This window comes from Papio anubis, chromosome 19 (genome assembly GCF_008728515.1).
Source record: "Papio anubis isolate 15944 chromosome 19, Panubis1.0, whole genome shotgun sequence".
NCBI classification, from domain to species: domain Eukaryota; kingdom Metazoa; phylum Chordata; class Mammalia; order Primates; family Cercopithecidae; genus Papio; species Papio anubis.
In genome coordinates, this window is record NC_044994.1 from 9,652,505 (window position 1) to 9,680,307 (window position 27,803).

Sequence of the window (27,803 nt, forward strand, 5' to 3'; positions counted from 1 at the left end):
CTAATTCTGTTGATGGTGGTGAAAAAGACTAATAAATTAGGAAGCTAGAGGAAAAAACTACAGTATATGAAAACAAACAAAAAAAAGAATAGACATTATAAGGAATTCTCCTTTAAAGAAATACTTGAGGAAGAAATAGGGAAGCAAAAAGAGTAATCACTTCCTTTCTTTATTCCTTTTTAAAAATTACTCTCTTCTCTAAATGTGTTATTTCAGCCTGTACTTCCTCTGGGCACTTTCATCACTTTATTGCTCTAGCAGGTGATTCCAGGCCAGTCTGAGGTCTTGGGGCTTCAGAAGCAATCAAGCCCTTTGGAAATCCCCAAAGGCTTTTTCAGGAGCTAAAACAAGGCAAGGAAAATATCTCCTTCCTTGGTATTGTTTAAAAATACTCTTGCCTGGCCCGGCGCAGTGGCTCATGCCTGTAATCCCAGCACTTTGGGAAGCCGAGGCAGGCAGATCACAAGGTCAGGAGATCGAGACCATCCTGGCTAACACGATGAAACCCCGTCTCTACTAACAATACAAAAAATTAGCCGGGCGTGGTGGCAGGCACCTGTAGACCCAGCTACTTGGGAGGCTGAGGCAGGAGAATGGCATGAACCCGGGAGGCAGAGCTTGCAGTGAGCCGAGATGGTGCCACTGCACTCCAGCCTGGCGGACAGAGCGAGACTCCATCTCAAAAAAAAAAAAAAAAAAAATACCCTTGCCCTGGATTGGTGGCTCACACCTGTAATTTCAACACTTTGAGAGGCCATGGGGGACAGATCGATTGAGCCCAGGAATTTGAGACTAGCCTGAGCAACATGGCAAGACCCCAACTCTACAAAACATACAAAAATTAGCCGGGTTTCATGACACACGCCTGTAGTCCCAACTACTTGGAAGACTGAAGTGGGAGGATCACTTGAGCCTAGGAGTTGAAGTCCACAGTGAGCCTAGACTGCACACTGCACTCCAGCTAGGGCAATAGAGTGAAACACTATCCAGAAAAAAAAAAACCCTCACCCAGCCCGCAGTGTACTGTTAATAATCCTAACGTTCAGAAATGCTCAACAATGCTTAGGAATTCCACAAAAAAAATGGGAATCAAGGGGGAGGCTTGTCAGCCTTTCCAAACTGTATGCCAGGATTTTATGAGGTGTTCTAGAAGTAAATTTAAAAACAATAAAAGTATATCTTACCCTGGTTACATGTTGTAAACCTCTTAAGAAATCACAGTGCTTTTTAACATATCGAGGACTCTAAGAAACCCTACAATCAAGAAACCTCTTTAATTCTAATTGATCCAGAATTTTCCAAATTTACAGCAAACCTTTTTTATTTCTCAAGACATGCTTTTATATCTCTCAGAACTGGTCTTCCAAGGCATACAATTTGGGAGATACTTGAACAACAATTATGACACAGTGGCCTGGTTATATTTGTATGGGTCCTAGTCCTGGACACATGGAAATACACCTTTAAATCCATCATTCATGTTCTGATTTGCTGAGGTGGGTAGCAGTTCTCAACACGTATCAGCTTCCCACTGAAATGGCTGATTACCTTCTCTTCTTGATGATATTTAGAGAAGGGAAAAGATAGGTCAGCTTTAAAAAAAAGGGATACAATGATACCATTTGTCTGATATATACAAGGCCAGAGATTATTTTTCAGACATTCCCAGTGTCACCAAAACGAGGGCAACCTGACCCTGGGTGATGGGGTATCTAAAATTACATTCCTGAAACCCAGTAACGGTCAAACAGAGAGGAGAGTTGATTTGGCAGCCAGGTTTTTCACTTTGTTGCTCTAGCTGATGAAAAGGTTTGTTGTTTGAGGTCAGTAATTACAGTCTGAGGTTTAGGAGTCCTTTGGTTTTAACACAAGCAGAGATAAATGACTAAATTCTTCCAGAAACCACAGATCCTGCATTGCAAATAATACAATAAATAATACAAAGAATCTTCAAATATTATTTTTTAACTTAGTAAATGTTCATTCAGTGCTTTAGTGTGCAAAATACTGTGCCTGGAGGAGACAGAGCTCAGGGGTAGGACCTCATGGTCTTTCTAGAGAGGCAGACACGCATAAACAGATCAGGAATGCATGAAACCGGATCCGCTAAAGGTAAACTGAGTGTGAATGAGCTAAGCCCAGGGTTCTCCATGACAGCATTCCCAGTCATATCTGTTTCTTATTAACATGTCCCTGCAGTGGAGTCAACAGTAAAGGGCCTCGGAGGGTTCTGGAGACCAGAAAGGAGGCCGGATGAAAGAGGCCAGTCTCATGCACCATCAGACATTCCTGCGAACACGTAAAGAATCCATGAGGAGGGAGTGGGGAGAGCAAGCATTGCCAGATGTCTCCAAGCCAACCCTTTAACCCATTCCTTTACCTGCTTCCAACTTCAAGTTTCGTTTCTTACTTTTGGTAGCGTTGTGTGTGTGTGTGTGTGTGTGTGTGTGTGTGTGTGTGTGTGTCTTTTTTTAATACCTAGAATATATCTTAAACTGATGGGAGAAAAGCAAATATTATCAATAGTAACATTCTAAAGTTTGTTCTGAAACATTGTAGTAGTCATATACATGAACGGGCACTTCACATTTTTCTTGTGTTTTTTTTTTTTTTTAAATAACTTTTCAGCATTTCACTGATCTTTCCCTTCAAGTGCCAAGATGCCTCAAGGGTTGCATCCCTTCCATCTCTGAGAGTAACTGCCCTCTGCTTCCCTTTAGAGGGCTGGATTTCTACATTGCATCTCACATCTTTGTCTGGTTTTAAGTCACAGATTCTTTCATACAAATCAAGAAATTCACAATTGATAACCATTAACTATATCCATTTTAGATGAGAAAGAATTATCTTGTGATTAAATTTTTAAAAAGGCTCTGAGGATTGGAATAATTGTACTCATTATTATAAAGCTATTGTTTGGTCAGAATTTCTTTCAATGTTATAGGTTGGTCATTTGTTTACTTTGGCCTTTTTTATATTCTATATACATACTGCACTTCCCAGCATAAAATTTGTTTTGCTTATTTTTTGACAATGAGTTCTCAGTTTTATCTGTGAAAGTCCTGTACACACTTTTGCAAGTTATTGTTTCTAAGTTCATAGCTATACCTTCAAGTATTTCTGAAAGTACTTTTCCATTGTGATGACCATATATAATTAGTTAATAAAGCTTCATACATTTAGACTTAGTTCTTCATTTTAAAGAGTAAATGTTCTTCAAAATTCTTAAGCATTTTAAATTTGTGAGCCAATTTCTTGTCAGATCTGATAAGATCATCCTCATATTTGTAAAGTAATTAATGAAGAGCTATATCAAAGTAAGTCAACATTTTATTGTGTTGTTGGCATATGCTCACATTATTGGTATTATCATTAATTCTTTTACACCATCTGTCCATTTCATGAAGCTAATTCAGAGAAAACTAGATCATATAATCAGAGAAGCCTCCTACTTGGGCACCCACAGACTGAAGCACCTCAACGTGAACTGAATACCAAAGTGTAAGAGAGAGTGCCTGTATTCACTTCTTACGGCTGCTGTAATAAACTTGGTGACTTAGACGAACACATATTTATCATCTCGGAATTCTGAAATGTCAGAGACTGATCAGGTATCACCAGGCTAAAATTAAGATGTCAGCAGGACACTGATCCTTCTGGAATCTCTTGGGAATAATCCATTTCCTTACATTTTCCAGCTTCTAGAGGCCACCCACATTCCTTGCCTGGTGGCCCCTTCCATCTTCAAAGCCAGCAATGGTTCACTGAGTCTTCCTTAGCCTGGAACAGTCTGACTCCCGCTCCATTTACAAGGACCCCATGATGACATTAGGCCCACCCTAATAATCCGGGATAATCTTCCCACCTCAGGATCCTTAATCAGTTCTACAAAGACCCTTTGGCCAGATAAGATAATATTTATAGGTTCCAGGATTAGAACTTAGCTATCTCTGGGGGAGGGGCATTATTCTGCCTCCCACAGGGCCTCTGACATCTGTTCTAGAACATCTGTTCTATGTGCAGGATCCCACCTTCCTACATACTCTTAGAGGGCATGTGGTATGCACCCTACTTTACAGATTTTAAAAGTCAACTGAGAATCTGGCCAATTATTTCTTTGATCTCTTCGCTTCCTGAGGCAACCAAAGTCTCTGGTTCAATCGTGAAAACCCATAGGACAAAAGAAAAATCGCAAGAAAGAAACATCTTTGTACAGAACCCCCATTGCTATGCACAGCATTGATATAAGGGAACACTGCCTTTGCCCTATAATATATAAACTGAATAAAAATATGCAATATTTATTATTATCATAACCAACATAGTCTTTAAATAATGCTGTTAATTCTATTAACAGCATGGTTTGCTATAGTTTTCAAAGCAAGAGCTGTCTAAACAGCCTTCCCCCATGATGCCTTAATTGAAGGAATCTGTTAGGGATTCCTAGTGCTTTTTGAAAAGTGTCATACTTGATCAAAACAGTCTGGTTTCTAAGAAATACCCTTACACAGCATTCCCTTTCTATTATCATTTTATTTATTATTTTAGTTTATTCTTTTTGTTTGCTTGTTTGTTTGTTTTGAAATGGAGTCTCCTCTGTCACCCAGGCTGGAGTGCAGTGGCACAATGCAGCTCACAGTAACATCGCCTCCTGGGTTCACACGATTCTCCTGCCTCAGCCTCCCAAGTAGCTGGGATTACAGGCACGTGCCACCACGCCCAATTAAATTTTTTTGTATTTTTAGTAGAGACGGGCTCTCACCATGTTGGCCAGGCTGGTCTCGAACTCCTGACATCAGGTGATCCTCCTGCTTTGGCCTCCCTAAGTGCTGGGATTACAGGCGTGAGCCACTGCACCCGGCCTACAGCATTCCCTTTCTAAATTTTGCTGCTGTGTCATTACATGAGGGCAGGGGCCTTGAAGAGCAATTGTGTTGTGTTGTATTATATAATGTGCTCCTAGGTTTCTTGGTTTATTCTTGTCTTATAATGAAGATTTAAAGGGTAGCACCTTGGGCTGGGCACAATGGCTCGTGGCTGTAATCCCAGCACTTTGGGAAGCCAGTGCAGGAGGATTGGTTGAGGGCAGAAGTTTGAGACCAGCCTGGTCAACATAGTGAGATTCCCCATCTCTACAAAATAAATAAATTAAATAAATAAATAAATAAAGGGTACCATCTTTGGATTCTTTTTTTTTTGAGACAGAGTCTCACTTTCTCACCCAGGCTGGAGTGCAGTGGCACAACTTCAGCTCACTGCAACCTCCGCCTCCTGGGTTCAAGTGATTCTCCTGCCTCAGCCTCCCGGGGAGCTGGGACTACAAGCAAGCGCCACAACGCCAGCTAATTTTTGTGTTTTTAATAGACAGGGTTTCACCATGTTGGTCAGGCTGGCCTGGAACTCCTGACCTCAAGTGATCCACCCGCCTTGGCCTCCCAAAGTGCTGGGATTACAGGCATGAGCCACCACGCCAGGCCCCATTTTTGGATTTTTACCGTGAGACACTGAATACTAGAGAAATACACCTTGCTCTGTGTTATGCTCCTTTCTCTTGGGTGTTGATACATCATACTTAAATCTACGTTTCACTACGTGATACATTTACCAAAACACCTTATTAAAGCAATAACTGAAATCAAGAAGATACGCTTATTTTTTACAAGGTAATGCAGGCTTCTCAGCAATATTCGATATTTTTATTCCAAATGTTTAGGGGGAAAAAATTAGCGCTTTGTAAATAATGCCAAACATTAAGTTGTGGCTACTAAAAGGAACACCCAATACAGGATAACTGTGTTTTCAGCTTTTCATTTGAACAATCCTTAGAAAATTTTCACTGTATGCAAATCCTTGTTTGACTTTATCAAATAAGTTGCTAAACTATGCTGCCTTCACTCCCTACATGATTTTGGTTGCCATGTTGATGGCTAATTACATACAGGTGTGGTCTAAGTGACAATTTTTTTTTCCCGTTTCATCAGAATCTCAGCAATTTTTCTCCTGTAGACAAAGACCCTCCCTCCCAGGTTTTGCCTAGTCTCTGTCAGTGAACACCACAACTGCCCTGAAGGGGTGCCCCAACCCTGTTGTCTTTTCTTCTTTCACTTCTTATAGAGGATTAGTTCCTATAGCATTGCAATAGTACAATCCTGGGTGAATTGCTTTTCCTGTTGTGAATGATTCATGCAATGAAAGTGGAAGATCACTAATTTTCAAGGCAATATGGCTTAAATAAAAACGTCTTGGCCAGGTGTGGTGGTTCACATCTTTCATTCCAGCACTTTGGGAGGCGGAGGCAGGAGGATTACCTGAACTCAAGGGTTCAAGACCAGCCTGGGCAATAGAGCAAGACTCCATCTGTGCCAAAAAAAAAAAAAAAAAAGGTCAAGCTTGGTGGCTCACACCTGTAATCCCAGCACTTTGGGAAGCCGAGGAGGGCAGATCACAAGGTCAGGAGATTGCGACCATGGTGAAACCCCATCTATACTAAAAATACAAAAAATTAGCCAGGCGCTGTGGCGGGCTCCTGTAGTCCCAGCTATTCAGGAAGCTGAGACAGGAGAATCACATGAACCCGGGAGGCAGAGCTTGCATTGAGCTCAGATCGCGCCACTGCACTCCAGCCTGGGTGACAGAGTGAGACGTTGTCTCAAAAAAGCAAAGGAAAAACATTGTAGTTAAAAAAAAATCTTACCCAGTCATATTATAAATATATGGTATTTTAACGAGCTGTCATCTCTCCTAGAGTACATTTTTCATATCAATGATAGAATACAGCTATTTAACTAGCTGGATCAAACATCACCTTGTTTCTGTTCCTGAATAACAGTAGGCACCACTTACTGACGGCTTAATGTCTCAGAACCAGTTATTTGTGCCCTTATTTAATCCTTTTGTCCCCGCACTGAGGAAGATATTACTTGCTCCATCTTAAGAGCAAGATGAAATTTTTTCATTAAGATGAAAAAATAAGAATCTTGGAGAGTAAGTGATTTCCCAAAAAACATACCTCTAGTAAGAGATCGCAATACCACACTCCCTCCCAAACACTAATTGTATTTCCTTTGCTTTTTCTTACCGTCATTTCTCAACAATACTGCTAACAGTGTTTGCCTTTTACAGTCTTACAAGTGTTCTGAGATGATTTAATACTCTTTAATTATTTGCTTAATGCCTCATTTCCTCTCTGTGATGATAATCCTTTTTCTGAGCCTCATTACTGCTGCATATCCCTCATATAGGGAAAACAGCAGCTATATTTATTTCTAGCCCACTTAAGCACTTATTATTTCATCCTTGGTTTTTAGTTGGTTCTCTGAAACTGAAATGCATCATTTATCATCCCAAATAGAGATTTTTTAAAAATGTTTCTCTCTTGATAGATTTGGAGGCTTTCTAAGTCTAATCTTTTCTCTGTAAAACTTCAGGCTAGGTTTTAATAAAGCTATTTTTACAGGATTGTATCAAAATAGTTCTTGCTTATATATTGTTGATACCTTTGGTTTGGGTAGTTTATTATAAAGAGACACTAAATTGATCTCTTGATGTGTTTGACCTTTTCTCACCTGATTTCATCTACCATCAGCTCTTTGTCTGTAACTGATCAGTAAGAGTACTCAGTAGGAAACATACCACTCAATGGACTTTCTTCCTCAAAGCTTTGGATATGGCCGGGTGCAGTGGCTCACACCTGCAATCCCAACACTTTGGGAGGCTGAGGCTGGTGGGTCATGAGATCAGGAGTTCGAGACCATCCTGGCCAACATGGTGAAACCCCATGTCTACTAAAAATACAAAAATTAGCCAGGCGTGGTGGTGCAGGCCTGTAATCCCAGCTACTCAGGAGGCTGAGAGAGGAGAATCGTTTGAACTGGGAGGCAGAGGTTGCGGTGAGCCGAGATCATGCCACTGTACTCCAGCGTGAGTGACAGAACAAGACTCCATCTCAGAAAAAATAAAAAAAAGGAAAAAGAAAGAAAAAAAGCTTTGGATACTAGTATTTAATCAAGCAAATAATGCTCATAAATAATGAGGATGCTCTAGGAGTCCTATGCTATCAGTGCTTTCCGTAAAACCCAGTTAGAGTCCAGTGCCTACACCCCACACCAGTCCTCAGAGGGCTACAGCCCACAGGAACTTTGAGTTCATCTAGAGTAGCTACCTCACTACAGATTACACAACTAAGACCAAAATAACTTAACCATAGCCAAACACCTTCTTAGAATTAGGACTTGAATCTAGGCCTTCTGATTCATAAATGATAGCATCTTTATAAAAATCAGAAACATAGAGAGGATTGGGCCCAACTTCTTTTCTCATGTATTTTCTCTACCACACATCTAAACCTCTGACCTTGGACTTTATATCTAGAGCTTTTCCAAAAAGGCCATGTGTATTAGTCCATTCTCACATTGCTATAAAGAAATACTTAAGATTGGGTAATTTATGAAGAAAAGCAGTTGAATTGACTCTTGGTTCTGCAGGCTGAACAGGAAGCATGTTGCTGGCATCTGCTTAGCTTCTGGGGAGGCCTCAGGAAACTTACAATCATGGTGGAAGGTGAAAAGGGGGCAGGTGCACCACATGGCCAGAGCAGGAGCAAGGGAGTGTGAGGCGGAAGGTGCCACACACTTTTATTTTATTTATTTATTTATTATTTTATTTTATTTTAGACAGAGTCTCGCTTTGTCACCCAGGCTGGAGTGCAGTGGTGCAATATCAGCTCACTGCAACCTCTGCTTCCCAGGTTCAAGCAATTCTCCTGCTTTGGCCTCCCAAGTAGCTGGGATTACAGGCATGTGCCACCACACCCAACTAATTTTTGTATTGTGAGTAGAGACAGGGTTTCACCATGTTGGCCAGGCTGGTCTCAAACTCCTGACCTCAAGTGATCCACCCACCTCAGCCTCCCAAAGTGCTGGGATTACAGTCATGAGCCACTGCACCCAGCCACCACACACTTTTAAATGACCAGATCTCACACGAATTCACATAATATCATGAGGACAATATCAAGAAGGGATGGTGCTAAACTATTCATGAGAAACCATACCCATGACCAAATCACTCCTCACTAGGCCCCACCTTCAACACTGGGGATTACAACTAAACATGAGATTTGGATGGGGACACAGAGCCAAACCATATCACTTGGTCTCCTAGTAATCGCACAGCTGGCTTTTGGGGGAAGAAAGTTACTTATTTCATGTGAACCCAAGCATGAGGAATCTGCAGAATTTTTCCAGCAATATCAATTTATGTAAATACTTCATACTCATTCTTGGAGGGGACAAGCATTTCATTTAGTCATTGTTTTCAATCATATAAGGTAACTAGAGATCAAAGTTCTTTGAAGAAGGTGGTTATAAAAAAAATACCCTTGAATTTTACAATGCCTTACACTTTTATTAGCATCACACAATGAATATTTGTCATTCTGTGGACTGTACGCAGAGTTTTCTCTCTGAAAATCCTGGCAAGGGAAATCCTTGTTTATTGATTCTGCTGGTCACAAATTATTATGAGAAATGCCCTTTTTTAGACATTATCTCTGACTCTAAGAAACTAAATGACAAAAAGTGAGAGGACGGTATTGTTTTCAAGTCACTTGAAATTTCTCTAGGATGATGCCAATTCATAGCCCCCACTCTGGTGCTGGAAACAGTCATTGAACTGAGCCCTCATCAGCCTCCATTTTGTGTAGAAGATGTGCGTGCCTGTAAATGTGATTGCCTGAAATCAACCTCTCTTCGTTCACAGAGGCAGCACAATTATCCCACCCTTTTTCAGGGCTCACCAGATCAGCTGGGATTTCAGACTTCCTCTCATCCCATTGGGAGGAAGCCTTCTTAGCCTTCTCTCTCCATCTTTCATGAGGCTTGTGGAAACCAGAGTTTGCAGCACAGATTCAGGCTTCTTCATTCTTCCTAGGCCCAAGTGTGCAAATGGTAGCATTTGTTTGTGAAAAACACTGCCATGATTCATGAGTCAAATGATGTTTTTCCTCCAATTTTTTTTTTTTTTTTTTTTTTTTTTGAGACGGAGTCTCGCTCTGTCACCCAGGCTGGAGTGCAGTGGCTCGATCTGGGCTCACTGTAAGCTCCGCCTCCCGGGTTTACGCCATTCTCCTGCCTCAGCCTCCGGAGTAGCTGGGACTATAGTAGCCCGCCATCACACCCGGCTAATTTTTTGTATTTTTGGTAGAGACAGGGTTTCACCGTGTTCGCCAGGATGGTCTCGATCTCCTGACCTTGTGATCCGCTGGCCTTGGCCTCCCAAAGTGTTGGGATTACAGGCGTGAGCCACTGCACCCGGCCTCCAAATTTTCAATGGCTAAGCTTTGAGGTTTAAAGAACAGAACATGTCTGACAACAGAATAGATTGGGTAAAATCAGGACTTTCTCAGAAAGCTGAGACTGTTATCACTGTACCCACCTGTACCCCTTCCTTCTGCCCTCAGGCCTCTGGCTGCCACTGCTCCTTCTCCAGGTCCCCACACTCTGTGGATGCCCAGAGGACAGAGTTCATAGCTGCTCTTCCGGTGGCTTCCTTCATTTAACCCTAAGCAATTTGGAATGACTTTTGGTTTTGTTTCGCTCCCTTCTGAGGTCCCAACCATAATAGAGATGACAGATGGAGATGTCCAGCCAGGCTATCCTGTCACCCTACTGGCCTGTCACCATTTTGCCAACCATTAGAGAGAGGAGGGCCACATAAATCTACAACCTCCACCAAGACCCCTGGTGAAGAATGGCCGTGCTATTCTCTAGTGAAATGGTTCACATTTCATGCTATTCTCGTGGGAAATAGCTCCACAACCTAGTAAGAAACCCATGGCTGGGCGTGGTGGCTCATGTCTGGAATCCCAACAGTTTGGGAAGCTGATGTGGGAAAACCATTTGAGTCCAGGAGTTCAAGACCAGCCTGGACAACATAGCAAGAACCCATCTCTATTTAAAAAATAAAAATAAATAAAATAAATAAATAATAATGACACTTCATGTCCCTTTGTTGTCTTTCTTTCTTTTCTTTGGCAACAAGATCTCACTATGTTGCCCAGGCTGATCTCAAACTCCTGGGCTCAACAGTCCTCCCACCTCAGCCTCCCAAAGTGCTGGGATTACAGGCGTGAGCCACTTGTGCCTAGCCTGTTGTCTTTCTTAGAGCCAAACTACCACAGAGCTCATCGGCCCTATCTAGTAGCCCATATACTCTCTAATGCCTGCTTCCTGTGTGTTGCAGTGACCGTAAGAGGTAGGCCACTGGGGTGGCTGAACAGAAGGGGATGATGAAAACTGCAGGTGATCATCAAGGGCTCGTTGCTGGTTGTATGTACTTAGTCGTTCTTGGCGTGGCTACACATGTTCAGTGTATTCAGGCTAGAGCTGTGTTTTTTGGGAAGTCAAAGTTGCTATTCATTCTCACAACAGAAAGAATGCTGGCAAGTAGTGTCATGTCACACAAGTAGTTTCATAATTATAGAGACCTCACTCTTTTTTATGTTGGAAAGGCCAACTAGTACAAAATTAAGGAATAATTATAAGAGAATGGAGGTCAACAAGAGTTTTTCTGAAAAGATAAAAATCCATGGGGATGGGGATAGGGGGTGAGGAGAGAGAATGAGAAACCAGTATTTGCTGCAAAGGCCTTGTTGATCAAGAACACAGCCAGACACAGTGGCATGCGCCTATAATCCCAGCTATTTGGGAGGCTGAGGCAGGAAGATCACTGAAGCCCAAAAGTGTGAGCCCAGCCTGGGCAACATAACAAGATCCAGTCTCTAAAAATAATTAACTGATTTTAAAAAAAAGAAGAAGAACCAGTGATAACTGTTCCTCTTCATTCACCATCCTCTGTAAGCTAAGAGTTTCCCCCAACGTATATAAATGCAGGACACATCCCACACATGCATTTGGCATATAAACATCCTATGTATTGTGATGCTTGGCAGAAACAAGTGTGCCCACCTTCTTTTACTGGAGCTTTGTTTTATATTTGGGTAGAAAAAGAATAGTTTCTGTAATAACTAGGGGAGGGAAAAGTCCTATTCTGCGTTTCTATACAGTTTGAGAATTAAATTGCGTGGTATAATAACCTATCAGAACATTGTAACATTTATTTTGCCCTATTTTGCTTTCTGATTCTTGTTCGTTCTTGGAAAAGAAATTGTAAATGTATTTTATCCAAAGCCATAAAGCAATTATTTAATGTAGTGGGGACTCTTAAAAATAAATACAAGCATCCTCAGGAAGTTCAGCCTATTAGGAAGATAAGACACAAAAAGAACGATCATATTAAGCAGAACGTGCTTTGCTGTATAAAATAAGTAAGCATACACAATGGTAAAGGAGAGATGGGGAAATGAGAGAAAACTTGAAGGAGATGTGATTTGAGCTGGGTCTTAAAGAATCTATGGGAATTCAATAGGCAGAGATAGAGAGAGAATTCCAAGCAGAAGGAATCATCAAACAAATGGCCTGGAGGTGGGAAAGCCCAAGGTATGTTCAAACGAGAGCAAGTAAGCTGAGCACACTGGCTCATGCCTGTAATCCCAACACTTTGGGAGGCTAAGGCAGGCAGATCACTGGCGGTCAGGAGTTCAAGACCAGCCTGGCCAGCATGGCAAAACCCTGTCTCTACTAAAAATACAAAAATTAGCCAGACATGGTAGCACACACCTGTAATCCCAGCTACTCGGGAGGCTGAGGCAGGAGAATCGCTTGAACCTGGGAAATGGAGGTTGCAGTGAGCCAAGATTGCACCATTGCACTCCAACCTGGGCGACGGAGCTAGACTCCATCTCAAAAAAAAAAAAACACAAGCAGACACAGTGGCTCACGCCTATAATCCCAGCACTTTAGGAGGTCGAGGCAGGCAGATCACTTGAGGTCAGGAATTGGAGACCAGCTGGCCAACATGGTGAAACCCCATCTCTACTAAAAATACAAAAATTAGCCAGGCATGGTGGTGAGCGCTTGTAGTCCCAGCTACACGGGAGGCTGAGACAGGACAATTGCTTAAACCTGGGAGGTGGGGGTTGCAGTGAGCCGAGATCGTGCTACTGCACTCCAGCCTGGGCGACCGAGTGAGACTCCGTCTCAAAAAACAAAAAAAAGAAAAAAAAAAAAACAGAGCAAGTAGCTGGATGTGGCTGAGCACTGGATCCCTGAAGTGGATGGTCATAGGCACACTAGAAACATGGACCTCTGTCTATTGAGCTGAGAATTCTGGATTAAATTCCTGGAAAGCCGCTGAAGGCTTTTAAGCACAAAAATGTCTTCAGAACTGCTGCAGGAATACATACAGGTAATGAGTAATTTTAGAATGGATAGAACTGGTAGGGAAGAGGACAGAATTCTCTTGTTGGAATGGCTAGCCTTGAAGGTCTGGGTCAGGTTAAGACAAAAATGAAAACAGTAGAGAGCTGATTCGCCGAGGCAAAATGGAACCAGGCTAGGGTTCACAAATGGCCCTCGGGCGGATTCAGTGGACGTGAAGGAGTGACTACAGTGTAGGATAAAGGGACACTTATCAAAGGAGTTCTTGACTCTTCCATAATTTAGAAATGGAGTTGTTTGGAGAACTGCTGGTGTCTGAGGTATGACTGGACTGGTGGTTGAGGAACTGGAGATAAAGATTCTTGAAGTTGGGGAAATTTGTGAGACCATGAACATGAATGTTGAAATCTCAGAGGATGGGATAGAAAGCCCAGTGAAACAGGGGCTGAAGTCACTACAGAAGATATTCCAGGAATATCCTAGAGGTTCCGTATGAGTAGAATTCGTCTCAAAATAAGAGTTTAAAAGGTGGTGGTAACAGAAAATGTATCTATAAATGGCAATGGGAAAGAAAAAGTATGTCAATACACATGAAAACTGAGAACACTGCATTCAGGGAGAGAAATCTGGTGATTGGAAACACAGATAGAAGAGAAAGTTTTCAGTGACTACCCTGTTGAATTTGGGATTTTAAACCATAAAAAATGCTTTAATTAGAAGAGTACTTTTTCTAATTAATTGGTTAATGTTTGTTTTTGTATACTGACCTCACCATTTCTTCCGAAAAATTGGCATGGGCTTGAGGGTAATGGTATTATCAAGGAAAAATCCTTGGTTCCCTTAAGGCAGAGGTGTGAAGGAAGGAAGTTGCTCATTGTAAAAGGGGTTTTTGTAGGACCTTGAAACCAGCTCATACTGAAGCTGCTACATTGTCTGGAGTAAATACCCGGCATTTGTCATCTTGCTGCAGGAAAATTTAGGACATGGACACACATGAGGAGTTTAGGAGCAGAAGTTTAACAGGCAAAAGAAGGAGGAAGAAAGAGAAAGGAAAACAGGTCTCTCTATAGTGAGAGAGAGGGATCTTCCCAGAGGACCGGCCAGTGGTAGATGTGCCAGATTTTATAGTCAGGTTTGAGGAGGCGGTGTCTGATTTACGTAACGCTCACAGATTGGTTCAATTAAGTGTGACATTTACATTGTGGGCAGGGAAGGCTGGCTTCCGCACCCTAATCTTATTATGCAAATGAACTTTCTCCTTGGCCTGCGCTATCTTGTCTGCTCCTTACTGTGCATGCAGCTGGCAGAGAAGGAAAGATGGGGCTGCCATTTTGAACTTGATTGGCACAACTACCGGCTTCTATGTCTGCAGCTTGATTTTATAGGCTGTTCTTTGCTAGAAAGGAAAATAATTTAAAAATATATATATAATAAAGATAAGATCTCACTCTGTTGCCCACGCTGTTCTCAAACTCCTGGCCTCAAGCAATCCTCCCACCTCTGCTTCCCAAAGTGCTGGGATTACAGGCATGCGCCACCATGCCTGGCAATGGCAGCAGTTTTAAGAGTAGCAATCGGCCAGGCGTGGTGGCTCATTCCTGTCCTCCCAGCACTTTAGGAGGCCAAGGCAGGCAGATAACTTAGGGTCAGAAGTTCGAGACCAGCCTGGCCAACATGGTGAAACCCCGTCTCTACTAAAAATAAGAAATAAGCTGGGCGTGGTGGGACGTGCCTGTAGTCCCAGCTACTCAGGAAGCTGAGTCAGGAGAATCACTTGAACCCAAGAAGCAGAGGTTGCGGTGAGCCAAGATTGCACCACTGCCCTCCAACCTGGGTGACAGAGTGAGACTCCATCAAAAAAAAAAAAAAAAAGAGTAGCAATCATCCTCCTCTTGTTCACAACAGCAATCTGTGTACTAACAATAGTTATTACAATAGCTGTTTACTAGAATAGCTCTCTGCTATCAACCATGGTTTACTATCAATTCGTGCTTCTAAAGAGTGACAGTACACAATAACCAATGGGAGCAATGCTTTAGTAGAACAAACAGGTCACTGAGGGCAACAGAAATATGATCAATTACAATGCCATCCAGTAAGGGCCTAATAGAGATACGCAAAATGTTAAAAGATAGGTTTGTGCTGGAGGAGGACTGGGGAGCCATCACTGTCGAAGGCAGTGAATTGAGCCCTGAATGTGAAAAGAAACTGGGGAAGGGCTCCCCAGGCACACACACACAGGTGTGAAGGCATGTAAGTACAAGGCGTACGAAGGAAAGAAAGAAGCTAAAGAATAGGGCCTAGGGAACCACAGAAGACGAGGTTGGATCTGGAGTGAGATAGACCTTGAACTTTATCCTTTTGCCAGTAGGAAGTAATCTGTATCTTAGAGTATCATTCACTCTAATGTAGAATGAATTAAAGAGGCAAAAGACTGAAGACAGAAAAACCATTCGGCATATAACAGGCAAGAGGAGATAAGGACTTGCCCCAGGCATGGTGCTGGGGATGGAGAGGAAAGAACTGCTGTGGAAATCCACCAGGGGAGGTGGCCAGCGAGAAAGTAGACTACAGTAAAAGGAGGAGTCTTGAAGGAGGTTCTTATCTGCTCATCAAGGTTGAGTCTGCCTTGATGAGGGACATGTGCTTGCCACCACTATTGATGAATGACTGAAACAGATACAAGAAGATTAGGAAGAACACCATAACTTCAAGAGAAATACAAAGTAAGAACTAGAACTTAGTTGCGAGTGGTCTCTAAAAGTCTTAAACACTCCTGGGTTTATCTACCTGTTTCTCATTAACTTTTTTTTTTTGAGATGGAGTTTCGTTCTGTTGCCCAGGCTAAAGTGCAATGGCGAGCTCTTGGCTCACCGCACCCTCTGCCTCCAGGTTCAAGCGATTCTCCTGTCCCAGTCTCCAGAGTACCTGGCATTATAGGCATTGCCACCATGCCCGGCTAATTTTGTACTTTTAGTAGAGACAGGGTTTCTCCATATTGCCCAGGCTGGTCTCGAACTCCTGACCTCAGGTGATCTACCCGCCTTGGCCTCCCAAAGTGCTGGGATTACAGGCATGAGCCACCGTGCCCGGCTCTCATTAACCTTCAAGAAATAGGTATGTAGAAGTAAAAGAGCAAATTCTTGCCTGTGTGTGTGTGTGTGTGCGCGCGCGCGTGTGTGTCTAATCAGCAATTGAATGATTAGTAATAATCACATTTTCTCCCACTGAAAAAAACTTCTAAAAGAAATCTCGTCTTCATAACTTATTTTCAATTATAAAAAAAAGAATATTAACTTTTCAAATCTGCTTTCTGAATGTCCCTCTTTCCTTTCTAATAATGCTTTTGTTTTTCCTGAACAAATATCTCATTGCAGAAAATTTTAAAGAAAAAAATGAAATATACAAATAACATGAATTATGCAGGACTCTGTTGGCAATTGAAAGGATTTGGCTTCTACTGTGAGTGAAATATGAATCATTTCCAGGTTTTGCCCAAGGGGGCGTGTGATCCTGGCTTTTAAGAAATTATTATTCCTGCTCTGCTAAGAATAAACTACATGAGGGCAGGGGTAAAATAATCTATGACTATTTCTTTAAAATAGATTATTTAAAATGGAATTACTTCCATCAAGACTATATTTACTTAGGTTCTCTTAAAGATCATATTCCCATTATTTGTGAATGAGTATGTGTGGGAGAATATATCTGTTTCAAAAGCACTTAAGGAGTACAAATGCAAAATCTGTTTTCAACCTTTATGAAAACAACTGGCTCCGTCTCAGACTTAAATAATCAACCTTTTGTGGCATGGTTGCCATTTCTGCTCAAGTGCAGCCATGAAGCAGGAAAACATGCATTGCCAATTGGACTCAGGTGGAATTACAGATCCCTTCCCTTATTTAACAAGCATTTATGAAGCACCTAACATGTGCCAGGCACGAGGCTGCTCCTGAGGATACAGCAATAACACTGACCCAGCCTCTGCTCTGACTTCAAAGGCAAATAATCTGAGAGCTTTTTTTCTTGTAGTGTTTATACATAAAATGTTTATAGTTGCTGCAAGTACTGTAAAGAGAGAGAAAGAGATAGGGGTATTATGATCCTAGGCAACCATGAGCTGTGTGATCAAAGAAAATAAATTGCTTCTTCCTCAAGGAAGTCTGACTTGAATTCCAGGTGGAAAAAAAAAAAAAAAAAGTAGCAAAGAGCAAAGGCCAGAGGCAGGAATGAATATAAAATTCTGAGTAACTAAAAGAAGGCTAGAGTGACTAGAACACAGAGATGGGGAGGGGAGGGAAGGTGGGAAAAAGAAACAAGGGATGGGAGTGATCCAAGACAAAACTAGAAGTAATACCGGCTCAGGTAGCCCAGAATGTTGTAAGCCACATTAAGGATTTTGACAGTTTTGCAAAGAGCAGTGGGAGATTATTAAACAGTTTCAATCAAGAGCCAAGCAAGCTAAACTTAGATGTTCTTAATAAGGTAAACTAAAATAAAACTAGCAGATTGACCTTGATCTCAGTGTGCTTAGTTATGGGAGAGTTAATGTTAGATGATTTACCAACCAAAGAAAGCACGTTTTGCTTAAATGACAGTTAGCAAACATTAATTTCAGGATATGGTTAATACAAGCATGTGTAATCAGAATTGTGATTTACATTTAGGCACACTGAACTAGCCATTACTTAGAAATTTCTCATAAAGATACCACTATATTATGCTTGATTGCACTTGTAGAAAACAAACCCTTGAATTTTCACTTTAGGCTTAGAGAACAATCACCATTTTTGCAAATCCTTTGCCAAATGAAAATGAAAACTTCTAAGATGAATTTCTTTCTGCAGGGTAGAGATTACACTCACGTAAAGATTTAGCTGACAACTACCAAAAAAGAATTGGGGGAATAAATGGGAGAAACAGCTGTCCAGGAAGTTATCAGTTGCCAGGTTTGCTTGTAATGCAGAGAAATTCCCAGGAAGTCAAAGAGTGCTCATTGGTGATTGCACGTCTTTTGAAATCACATCAGAGGTCTCCATTTTCTAGCCTCTTCTCTTGAAAATGAATATCTGTTTCCAGGCTCCCACAGGATGTATAATTTTGCACAATTGTTCGTAGCTATTGGCACCATTTATCTCTCTAGTCATCCACTGTTCCATGTTGTATAAGTCTGAATATGCTTTGCACACACACTTTAAAAGACGGTAGTTAAAGCGATCTCACTTTGATCGTCTTACTCCAGCAATACAATTTTTAGGGGTTTGGTTTTGTTTTGTTTTTAAACAATATGCACTTTTCCTATCATCATAATGAAATGCGAAATGTTCCCTTGTCCCCATCGCACACCCTATGTGGCTCACTTCTTCAGTGCCTCACTGCTCAAACCTCTAGGGGAGCACACAGACAGGCAGGCTGCGGGACTCCGACCCCACGGCAGTGTCTGGGGTGAACGTTGACAGCTGAAACTCCAATGGGCGTGTGTTACAGGGTGGTCTTTTAGTTTACCGTCTATAGGCAGCTTGTGTTAGTTCAATTAGATCCCCTTCCTCATCACAAGGACAGAGGGCTTTCTGCATCCGGGTTCTTGCCTTGGTGCACCGGAAGAATTGGATCACGTGGGGGTTTGGAGAATGAGTGGAAAGTTGTATTGAGTAGAAGTAGTTCTCAGCCCTTGAGGAGACCAGAAGGAAGAAGGCCTTCCCCTAGAGTTGGGCCACTCGCTGCCCAGCTCTCCTCTGACTGCCCCGGCCAAACTCCGCCTCATTCCGCAGGTCGCCGGTCGATGTCCTGTCGCGGGTGGATGTCCTGTCGCGGGTGGATGGCCTGCCGCCGTGCCGGAGTCTATGGATGTGCTCTTCCGCAGACATGCTCTCGAATGACCAGACACATGACCAACCACTTGTGTCTTCTTCTGCCGATGTGTTTCTCAAGACGTCCAGTCGCTTGTGTTTTTTCCTTGCTAGGGTCTCGAGTTTTTATGGGTGCAGGATGGGGTTGTGGTGGGCCAAGGTGGTCTTGGAAAATGCAACATTTGGGCAGGAAGGCGGGAGTGCCTGTCCTCACCTAGGTCCGTGGGGATAGAGCCCTAGCCAGGGACCACGCCCTTCTCTACCCAGCACTTTCCTTCCCCTCTTCCGTATCATTTAAAGGGATCACGCTCTTCCCTTCCCAGCACTCCCGTATCAATAATATGCAAGATTTTAAAGATGCAGTGCAAAATAAGAAAAACATCTGGAAAGTTTGGAACCGTAAAACCAGTCTGCATTGTCTTTCTTAAAGACTGAAATTGTACAATATTTATTTTCATTCAACAAACACTTATCTATCACTTGTAAGGAGGATTTGTCAGCCTTTGTTCAAAGATGCTGTACAAATACTAACATGTCAAATATTATGTAGAACATTCTGTTTCTTTTTTATTTATTTATTTTGAGACAGAGTCTCACTGTGTTGCCCAGGTTGGAGTGCAGTGGCGTGATCTCAGCTCACTGCAAGCTCTGCCTCCCAGGTTCAAGCGATCTCCTACCTCAGCCTCCCAAGTAGCGCCCGCCACCTCGCCTAGCTAATTTTTGTGTTTTTAGTAGAGACAGGGTTTCACCATGTTGCCCAGGATGACCTCTACTACTAAAAATACAAAAATCAGCTGGGTGGTGGTGTCGCATGTCTGTAATCCCAGCTACTCAGAAGGCTGAGGCAAGAGAATCACTTGAGCCTGAGAGGTGGAGGTTGCAGTGAGCTGAGATGCACCACTGCACTCCAGCCTGGGCAACAGATTGAGATCCTGTCTCCAAAAAAAAAAAAAAATTGACCGATTAGCGACAGGGCACAGTGGCTCAGGCCTGTAATCCCGGAGCTCTGGGAAACAAAGCAGGAGGATCGCTTGAGGTCAGGAGTACCAGCCTGGACAACACAGTGAGACCTCATCTCGGAAAAAAAAAAAAAAAAAATTGAAAAATAAGAAAATTAGCAGGATGTAGTGGTGGGCACCTGTAGTCCCAGCTACTACAGAGGCTGAGGCAGGAGGAGTCCCTTGAGCCCAGGAGTTCGAAATTACAGTGAGCTGTGATTGCACCACTGCACTGCAGCTTGAATGACAGAGCAAGACCCTCTCTCTAAAATAAATTTTAAAATTGTTTAAAAAAACTGTTTAAATTGACAGATTAGAATCTAATCAGTTTTTTTCCAGAGCTACTTGAACATCTCAGGAGATTCTAAGGATGGAAAAGGAAGGAGTTTTAATTGCAGAGTTTCATTCCATGTCTTGTCAAACCAGGTCTAGATTTGCCATTTAGAGCTGCATTCTCTGATCCTGTGTTTTCAGAGAGGTTTCTCCATGTAGATGAAACAATGAGCTGCATCCTTCCTCGGATTGGTAGGTGTTCTTTGGGCTTTATATGTGTGGCGTAACAACAGCACACAAACGCCAGGGGGCAATGCAGTGTCACCGAAGAATCATAGGAAACTCGGGTCTGGCTTTGACTAAGAACATTGGCAGCATCCTGGGGCAAAGGTGAAATCCTTACTAACAAGAGTTTCACAAAGGAAAAAATATGTTTAAAAATCCTTTCTTTGAAAGCTTCCTGCATTGTCATCAAAATTGTCCTTCAGTATTTGTGCACAGCTGGAAGTTTTGTGATATTATTTGCAAAAGATTTACTTTTCATTTTTTCTTAATGCGGCTGCCTAGTCTTTCCTGGAAAGTTTCCTGGGTCTTTCTGCGTAGGAAAGATTATTCCAACCAACTCTGGGCTAGCCTGGATCACATTGTTAGGACTCTGTTGCGTCCTCTGCCTGACCGCGGGGCTCTCTTTCCCCGGTGCTCATTCAGCGCTTCCAGCTGCCTCTGCGGTTGGAGTCGGGCTCCCTTTAAGGTAATTCCAGTCCGGGCCTGTGTTTTGTTTCCAGCTCGGCAACCGCCAGGTGTCTGCCCTCCCTTAACCTCCAAGGATGAGAGATCAAAGGTGCCCCTACATCTGCCTCCTGCCCAGCTCTTTAATCTGTTACATGTTCAAAAGGGACAAATGCAGTATTGTGCACTCAGGGAGGGAGGACAAATCAGAGAAATGGAAATGGGCAGAGCCTCAGAATGTGTTAACTTACATAAATGATATGGAATATGCCTGTCTACATATTAGCCCTGCTACGGTGGAGGTGTTTTCTTCTTGAAAGAGCAAGAATATTATGGAGAAATGGAAATCCTCTTTTCTCCAGTTGGAACCCTACTAAACCCATTTAATGAAATATTGTACACAGACCCATTTGGAGGTCATTATTAGGAGAAATATAAAGAGGTAAAATATTTTTTAAATTTATGAAATGGAAATTACATAAAGGGCACTTGTAGAGACCTGGGCTTATTTTATACACCGCAAAAATGGTAAAGTAATCTTTAAGTGGAGCAGATATTTTAAGGACTATTTCCAGCGGAGCATGTATTTTCTATATCCATAGAGCTAAGTAGGGGAATGCATTTTTAAACAGTAGGAATACAGATGAGGTATTAAGAAAATAATACTGAGAGCAATGGGTATGGAAGGTACAGAATTTACCTAGCTATCAGGACTCAGGAAGCAGCAATTACTTCTTCCATTTTTAGAGGAAGGGGGTGGGGGTGGGGGAAGAGCTCCTGATCTAGTAACAAATTGTTTCTAAACTTAAATTGAGAAACATTTTAAACAGTTTGAGCATCCACGATTTTCTTTAGACTTTTAGGAGAGCTCTCTAACTTCCAACTACAGACATAAATGTGAACAGGCACTGATTACTTTTTTCTCTATGCATTCCTGTGCCCACACACCCAGAGGCTCTCTTATGCTTCCTCTTCCCCAGCGGTTACAAAAAGGAACTCCAGCAACTTCAGTTGTGCTTAGCTGCCTTCACAGACAATAGCAAAGCAGGACCAGTGGCCTCATATTAAGTCGCACTGTCTTTCCCCAGTTACAATGGCTGAGAACCCAGATTTTCACAAGGTGCAAAGAAAAGAATATTGACATGGTTATTAAAAGCTATGGTGAGAAGGGAGTCTTTATCAGTTGCTTCAAATATTTCATTCACCTTCTTGACAAATATTTATTCCGCACTTACTATGTCCAGACATGGTGCTGAACTCGGGGAATTCACTGGTGATCAAAAGCAGTCTTACCCTTTGTTCTCATGCAGTTTACCATTTAGGGGTGGAGACTAGCATCAATCAAATAATCACAGAGATAACTGCACTGAAACAAAGAAACAGTTCTTGTGGGAGAATCTACTGTAACAAAGTGACTAATCTAGAGGCTCAGGGAGAAATTCCCTGAGAAAACCCTCATTAGCTGGGAGTCAAAGGATCAAGAAGGGTGAGGGATGGCACGTGCTAATTCTTCATTAAATATTAGTAGAACTGAAAGGGTGATGTGGCTGGAGTACCAAGAGCTAAGGGACAGGGCACATGTGTAGCCAGAAAATGTATGCACAGCTGACTATGTCTGTCATCTGTTGCTACATACCTTATTACCCCAATGTGGAGCAGCTGAAAAACAATCCTTGTATTATACCTTATGATTTTGAATCAGGAATGTAGGCAGGGTTCAGCTGGGCAATTCTTCTGTTTCACATTCAGCTAGAAGTTGGTGTAGTAGTCAGAGTTCTCCAGAGAAATAGTATATCCATATATGTGTGTGTGTGTGCATATATGTATACTGACCCATAATTATGTAGGCTGAGAATTCCCAAGATCTGCAGTCAGCAAGCAAGCTGGAAACCCAGGAGAGCCAATGGTATAGTTCCAATCTGGGTCCAAAGACCTGAGAACCTGGAGAGCAATTACGTAAGTTCCGGTTCAAGTGGAAGTCCAAAGGGAGGAGAAGACTGATGTCTCAGCAGGGAGAGAGAATTCTGTCTTACTTGGCCTTTTTGTTCTATTCAGGACTTCAACTGATTGGACAAGAACCACACACCTTAGAGAGGGAAGTCTGCTTTACTCAATGAACTGATCCAAATGTTAATCTCATCCAGAAACACCTTCACACACACTCTGAATAATGTTTGTTCAAATCTCTGGGCACCTCATGACCCACTTGAGTTGACACACAAACTAACCATCACAGGCTGGCCTAGAGAGTCCAAGACGGCATTATTCACATGCCTGGAACCTTGATTTCCATGGCTGGGAGTGTGGGCTCCTGATCAATAGCAATATGGTAACTGTTGATTAGAGCACCTGTAATTGGCAGCCTTGCGGCTTCAAGACTCCTTACATGTCAGTTCACGGCTTCCAGTTTAGATTGACCTTTCCTATCCAAGAGATAGGAAATCTTAAGGTCTTAAGGTCTGAGCCCAGATGCTGGCAGAGCATCATTTCCATCATATTCCTAGTGATGGCCAAAGCAGTCCACAAGCCCACTCAGATCAAAGGGAATAACGAAGATGCCACCTCTCAATGGGAAGAGTTTTAAATAATTTGTGGCCACGATTAGTCATCCATGCTTCAGCCTCTGGACACAAATTATTCACATCTTCTGTAAGGCAGAATATACTCACCCCTTCTAAAGACTTACCTCATCCCAAGCTCAAGCTTGAGATTCAGGTTCTTACCATCTAAATAAGGTTCAGTTGCTGATGGGGCCCATTTGATGCTGTTGTCTAGTAAAATTTCTCTCAATATGAAGACCTGTGAACTAAACACACAAGGTATCTGCCTCATATATGCCCAACATATACTGATGATACAGGGATGGGATAAGTGCTTGGGATACTCCCACTCAAAGAGTGCATAAACAGCTATACGCCAGGCATTACCATAGCAAGTCTGAAATTCACATGCTGCCAGTTCCTTGGCTACAGGGCCCAGTGCTACTCTCCGGAATGATTCTCTGCAGCTCTTGGATCCACACTCTAGACTCTTGTTGCACCTTCTGAGTTGTCCCCTTTCCATAGGAAATAGCACTTTCAGCTGAATAATCTTCTCAGTTTATGTTTCACCCATAAAAGTTTGGGGGCTCTAAGGACTCTTTGCACTTTACCTCTGCCTGCTTTCTGCAAGCTGATTATGTGTGTACCAATACACTTCTCTTGTAATCTTTGTGGGCATCCTTTGAATCTTATTAGGTTTCATTCTGTTAAATGAAACACACATCCACAATTCTCTTCAAGACAGTCCCTTCTTTGGTCTAGGCTCAGAGTTGGGGTGCTGTGGGACAATACCCTTAGGATTCTTTTTTCTTTTTTTTTTTTTTTTTTTTGAGACGGAGTCTCGCTCTGTCGCCCAGGCTGGAGTGCAGTGGCACGATCTCAGCTCACTGCAAGCTCCACCTCCTGGGTTTATGCCATTCTCCTGCCTCAGCCTCCAGAGTAGCTGGGACTACAGGCGCCCACACCTCACCCGGCTAGTTTTTGTATTTTTTAGTAGAGACGGGGTTTCACCGTGTTAGCCAGGATGGTCTCGATCTCCTGACCTCGTGATCCGCCCCTCTCAGCCTCCCAAAGTGCTGGGATTACAGGCTTGAGCCACCGTGTCCAGCCACCCTTAGGATTCTTAAAAGCCTTTTTGTCTATTTTAGAAACTCTATGAGGTACAGGCATATAAAAGTATTTTACAGCCACCCCCTAGGAATGTTAAAACAATTTTTGTTTTGTTTTGTTTTACTCAACACATTCTAGCTCTTTTTTTTTTTTTTTTTTTTTGAGACGGAGTCTTGCTCTGTCCCCCTGGCTGGAGTGCAGTGGCGGGATCTCGGCTCACTGCAAGCTCCGCCTCCCGGGTTCCTGCCATTCTCCTGCCTCAGCCTCCCAAGTAGCTGGGACTACAGGCACCTGCCACCGCGCCTGGCTAATTTTTTGTATTTTTAGTAGAGACGGGGTTTCACCATGGTCTCGATCTCCTGACCTTGTGATCCGCCCGCCTCGGCCTCCCAAAGTGCTGGGATTACAGGCGTGAGCCACCGCGCCCGGCCCATTCTAGCTCTTTATTGTCTCCAAATTTTGTTTGAAAACTGAACAGTTCTTTTTTGACTTGTCTTTCTCTACCTGCACCTTTTATTTGTGTAGCTTTTAAAAAAACTTTTAGGCCGGGGGCGGTGGCTCACGCCTGTAATCCCAGCACTTTGGGAGGCCAAGGCGAGTGGATCACAAAGTCAGGAGATCGAGACCACCCTGGCTAACACGGTGAAACCCCGTCTCTACTAAAAATATTTTTTAAAAAATGAGCCGGGCACGGTGGCGGGCGCCTGTAGTCCCAGCTGCTTGGGAGGCTGAGGCAGGAGAATGGCGGGAACCCGGGAGGTGGAGCTTGCGGTGAGCCGAGATCGCGCCACTGCACTCCAACCAGGGGGACAGAGCGAGACTCCGTCTCAAACAAAAAATAAAATTTTAAAATAAAAATGGCACTTTAAGCATTCTGCCTAGGAATTTTCTTACTAAAATCCATGGGTTCATTGAGTATATTTTCTATTTTCCACATTACTACAAGTGATAATGTTGGCAAATTCTCTGCCACTACCTTTTCTCCAGGCCACAGTGACAATTTTCGGTGCTCCCAGGCTTCACCAACAGTCTCCTCAAGACCTTACAGCTGGCCGGGTGCAGTGGCTCACGCCTGTAATCCTAGCACTTTGGGAGGCCGAAATGAGTGGATTGCCTGAGCTCAGGAGTTCGAGACCAGCCTGGGCAACATGGTGAAACCCTCTCTCTTCTAAAATAAAAAAAAAAATCAGCCAGGCATGAGAGGCTGAGGCATGAGAATTGCTTGAACCCAGGAGGCGGAGGTTGCAGTCAGCCAAGACCGTGCCACTGCACTCCAGTCTGGGCAACAAAGTGAAACTCTGTCTCAAAAAAAAAAAAAAAAGAAAGATATTATAGCTTCTTCCTTCTGCCTAAACTTGACGCTTAGGCTCAGCTGATGTTTATCAGAGTGTCTGCACGTGGCCTTTCCATCAGAACTGTCTCAGGACTTGCAACCTGTTGTCTCAGGCTTCCCAGAGGGAGTGCTCCATGAGACCAGAGGGCAAGCTGCCTGTTTCATGAGATCTGGGCAGAGAGCATCATTTCCTCTGTATTCTAATGGTGAAAAGCAGCCACAGAGTTTACCCAGATTCAAGGAGAGGAGACACAGCCTCCACCTCTCTGTGGGAGGAGTATGGAAGAATTTGTGGCAATTTTTATTCACCTATAACTGACATGATAGAGGGTTTTGCAGGTAATGTTAAGGCTTTTTATCTTAAGAATTTCACTGGGCACTGTGGTACATGCCTATAATCCCAGCTACTTGGAAGTCTGAGGCAAGAGGATCACTTGAGCACAGCAGTTTGAGACCAGCCTAAGCAATATAGTGAAACTTCATCTAAAAAATAAATGAATAAAATAAGACTTGGAAGGCTATTACATAAGCTTTAGAAAAAGTCACTCCAGCTGCAGCAAGGGAATAACTTAGAAAAAGGATATTAAAGGCTGAAGTTCTTTTTTAGTTCCTCTTTCTCTATTGTGCCTTATCATACAGTTTCCTGTGAACATTGCTGTCATAATTTGGCCCAGGGTGATGACAGTTGAGACAAGAGAACTGCAGATTATTGAGGTATTTGAATATAAAGTTAACTAACTAATATTTCTTGAAGTCCATTTAGGGCATAATTTTGTCTCCAAGTAGCCAATAAACTTACTTCTCAGAGACCTTGCCAACACTGGAACCCTAAAACACCTAAAAATTTACTATAAGTTACATGTATTCACTCTACACATAGATTTTGACTAACTCCTTATAAAGAACAGCCTCTAAGTAGAAATAGACAGTGGTCAATATAATGAAATCTGAGTACTCAGCTCAATAACATCCATAATGGAAATAACATATTTGAAGTACATTTGCTGGGATTGATAAGATCCTCCTTGAGGATACTTGGGAATGATCACTTTTTCATTCAGTAAATATTTTTTGTGGGTTTGCTCTATGCTACAAACTTCTAGGCAGAGGAGTTCCAGTAGCAAAGAAAACAGACCAGGTTCCTGCTCTCATTCTGATTATATTCTAATGAGGAGGACAGATGTAAACAAGGAAGCAGATGTAAAATCAATGAGATAACTGCAGTGATAAGTGCTATTTTTAAAAAATATAAGACAGCCAGTTGTGGTGGCATGTACTTGTACTTCCCGCTACTTGGGAGGCTGAGGCTGGAGAATTGCTTGAGCGCAGAAGTTCAAGGCCAGCCTGGCCAACAAAGTGAGACGCCCCCCGCCATCCTTTTAAAAAATAAAAATTAAATAAATAAATAAATAAAAGAGAGCAATGGGGTAGAGAGTTTTTTCTGGCCTGCTCTAAATACAGTCATCAAGGAAGACTCTCTGAGGAAGTTATATTTGAAGTCAAATATGAACAAAAGAAAAGAGCTGGCTATAGGAAGATTGAGCAGTTTAGGCAGCAGGCAAGAGAGACTGAGCAGCAAGTACACTATCCAAGGGCAGAAAGGAAAGAGCATTGCAAAGCACAGAGAAAAACCATGTGGCTAATGGGTCTGGAATAAGGGGAACAGTCACGTGAGATGAAGTAGAAGAAATAGG

General features: G+C 42.6%; 1 protein-coding gene and 1 long non-coding RNA gene across 5 annotated transcripts in view; both read left to right on the forward strand.

Moving 5' to 3' along the window:
- The window catches only part of DLGAP1 (DLG associated protein 1), a 310,310-nt gene that overhangs the window by 124,173 nt on the left and 158,334 nt on the right, over nt 1–27,803 (forward strand). The gene's annotated exons all lie outside the window — the stretch shown is intronic.
- On the forward strand, nt 15,083–19,531 carry LOC110741751. The gene is made up of 2 exons (XR_002518568.2): nt 15,083–16,394; nt 19,049–19,531. It is a non-coding gene; the product is annotated as an uncharacterized LOC110741751 (long non-coding RNA).